The 3,205-nt window shown below is 63.7% G+C and overlaps 1 long non-coding RNA gene across 1 annotated transcript; it reads right to left on the bottom strand.

Moving 5' to 3' along the window:
* Window positions 1-944: 944 nt before the first annotated feature.
* LOC131382758 (uncharacterized) lies at window positions 945-3,205 on the bottom strand. Its single transcript, XR_009212355.1, has 3 exons — window positions 3,151-3,205; window positions 2,313-2,460; window positions 945-1,220 (listed from the first exon to the last, which is right to left on the bottom strand). It is a non-coding gene; the product is annotated as an uncharacterized LOC131382758 (long non-coding RNA).

Below are 3,205 nucleotides of genomic sequence, written 5' to 3'. Positions count from 1 at the left end.
GGGAGCCTGGGGTCTGTACTGGCACAGCTGACAGCTCACTGGGTAGCCTGGCCATCCCCGTGCCCTGGGCCTCCCAGCTGGCACAGGGTTGGCCTCACAAGCCCTACACCCACGTCCTGTCCAGCCAGGCCATGATCACCCAGTGGACTAACCCCTGGTGGGTGATGGCCAGGTGCCTAGAAAAAAGCTTGCTCCCTGTTCCCAAAAACACGTGAGGCCATAAAATAGGACCGTGTGGTCCAGGGAGCCCCCAGGAAGACCTCCCAGCCTGGGAGGCACCAGAGCCCTCAGGGCACAGGGCATCGTCACCAGAACACTACCCGGGGGGGACAGAGCACAGGGCACTGTCACCTGGACACCACCATGGGGGACAGGGCACAGGGTGCCATCACTGGGACACCAGCGGAGGGGATGGGGCATAGGGCACCGTCTCCGGGACACTGCTGGGAGGTACGGGGCACAGGGTCCCATCTCCAGTATGTGGCGACAGAGGGCCACAGCAACAGTGCAACGTCGTCAAACAAAGCAACAGGCAGGAAGCGCAAAACACCACGGAGAACAGGAGGCCCCGCAGACCACGGCCAGGCCAGGCCACTGTGAGCCACCGGGTGTCACTGCCAGACCGAGCTGAGTGGGACGCTGCAGAGCTGGGCTGCAGGCACCTGCAGGACGTGCGGGTGGGGTGGGCTGGGTGCCGGCAAACAGCATAGCCCTGAGAACGTTTGCAGCCACCGCACAGAGAGCGTGCCAGGACCCCAGGAGGCTGTGAGCAGGTGTCACGGAGGACAGAGACAAGACGAGACGAGACGGAGAGGAAGGCGGGCGGGGCTGACAGTGAAACCACACACACTGCAGAGAGCGGCCAGGGGAGAGTCCCAGAGCTGCGAGCCCCTGGGGCCTCCTGCCTCCCAGCCCCTTACTCACCCTGCGTTAAGGTGGTGCTTTTATCCTTTGCCGTTGGGGCCTCTGGCTTTGGCTTGGAGCCAGCACCCACCCTGCCGACCCCCGAGGATTCGGCCAAGCTCCTCCTGCCTGCTGGGGACAACGCGGATGCCTGAGAGGTGCTGCTGCTCGTGCTCAGGGGGGCTGGCGGTTCCATCCTGGAAGGGAGGCCAGGCGCCCGGGGAGACGTGGACTGTAACGGCTTAGCTAAGGGACTTGCTTGTGGTGCTTCAGTTTTGGGCTGAGAACTGGGAAGAGGGGCAGTGGCTGGGGAGGGCCTGTAAGTAAAAGCGCATGCATCAGGCACAGCTGGATCCAGGCACCCTCCCATCATCACCTGAGGCTGCCCCTCCGCCTCCCCAGCAGCTTGCTCCCAATGCCCAGCCTCCGGACGGAGTCCCACCATCACCCCAGGCCACCCTTCCGCCTCCCCCATCATTGCGCCAGGCCACCCCTCTGCCTCCCTGCAGCTTGCTCCCAATGCCCAGCCTTCGGCCGCAGGACGGACCACCCTGGTAAGGGACAGGCCACAGACACCTGTTTCTGGCGTGAGCATATGCTGTGGCTGATTCTACTCTCCTGTGAAATCCAGTGTTGGCTGAGATTAAAATATCCACCCCCTAAACACACCACATACCCAGGCTGGAGGCACCTGGGGCTTTGTCAGAGCCTGGGCCTGCCTGGGCTGCCAGGTTCAGTCCTATGTGACAGTCTCTCCAGCCTGGCCAGACACACAGACACAGGGCCAGACACACAGACACAGGGCCAGACACAAGGCCTCCGTGCCTTCCTGCCTTCCCCGGGAGTGAGGCTGCCAGAGCCTGAGGTGGGGGCACTAGGTGCCTCCCCAACCCCGAGCCAGTGCCTCCATGCCCCCACCCCCCTCGACAGCCAGTTTCCCTCCCCCCTTTCCCTTTACACTGGGCTCAGGTGTGCCAGGCCGGCTTCCCCAGAGGAGCTGGGCTCCTCCCCAGCCACACACGCCCCCGGCTCCACCCCCTACGAAGCACTCCCTGGAGCCCCCCCCCCCCCGTCATCCTCAGTCCCTAGGATGCCCTGGACACCCCCCAGTGCCAGGAGGAGCAGAGCGAACTCGCTCTTCTCGTGCCTGTGACCACCCCAGAGGCTCTGAGCACCCCCTGCTGACCAGTGCGGGGACAGGAGGCAGTTCTGAGCAGGGGACGCCTGCACCCCATGATACGGGGCAGCAAAAGGCGTTGTCAGCCAGACTGCGACAAGCATCCTTACTCGCTAAGTGACTGTACTTGGTTGAATGGTGATCCCTAAAATTCACGTCCACTGGGAAGCTCAGCGTGAGACCTTATCTGTAAACCGTCTTGGCAGCTATGATCATGTTAAGATGCACTCACGCTGGGTTAGGGTGGACCCTAGTCCAACAACCACGTCCTTAGAGGAGACAGAAGAGGAGAAGACAGACAGAGAGAAGGCCACGTGGAAACGGAGGCAGAGACTGGAGGGAGGCGGCCACAAGCCAAGAACGCTCAGAGCCGCTGGGAGCTGGAAGAGACAAGGACAGGTCCACCCCTAGTGCCCTGCGAGGGGACAAGGCCCTTCCCACGCCTCAAGGTCGGACTTCTGGCCTGCGGAGCTGTGAGGGGGTGGATTTCTGCTGTGTAAGCCGCCCAGTGAGGGGGTCTTTGGAAACTGACGCAGCACCCCCCCTCTACCTGTCCACGTCATCTGCCCAGGGTCCAGGCACGGGCAGGCACGGGGCCCAGGCATGGAAGGTCAGGGCCTGGCTGGACTCAGTCAGACAAGGTGATTCTCAGCCCGGCCAGTGTGGGTCCTGCTGGCAACCTGTCCCCGCATCCACTCAGACCAGCCAGTGTGGGTCCTGCTGGCAACCTGTCCCTGCATCCATGAAATGGGCGTAGGGCCCTTGGGTTCCAAGGGAGTGCGGCACAGTGGGCCCCGGAGTGGCAGTGCCACCACACCCATGACGCCCGAGCACATGCAGACAGCAGCTTTTCCGTAAGGACCTGGCTCCCACCACCCTGAGCACAGGCACTGCCTCCCTGGCTCCTCCTCCCCATTCCCCAGAGGAGGAAACAGGTTGGGGGAAGTGCAGTCCCCAGGGCCACACAGCCAGGGAGGGGCAGCGCCCCCAACCCCTCTGGCCTCCGGGGGCCCTGCTGGCTGGTGCATAGAGGCCGCACCCCCAGGTCCCTCGGTCCCCATGCCACTCACCTGCCAGGCGCTGGAGCGCCAGCCTCTTCCAGCGCTGAGAGGGCCTGCTTGAGGA

This window comes from Hylobates moloch, unplaced genomic scaffold, assembly GCF_009828535.3.
Source record: "Hylobates moloch isolate HMO894 unplaced genomic scaffold, HMol_V3 SCAFFOLD_3882, whole genome shotgun sequence".
In the NCBI taxonomy this organism is placed as follows: domain Eukaryota; kingdom Metazoa; phylum Chordata; class Mammalia; order Primates; family Hylobatidae; genus Hylobates; species Hylobates moloch.
This window is presented reverse-complemented; position numbering and strand designations above follow the sequence as displayed.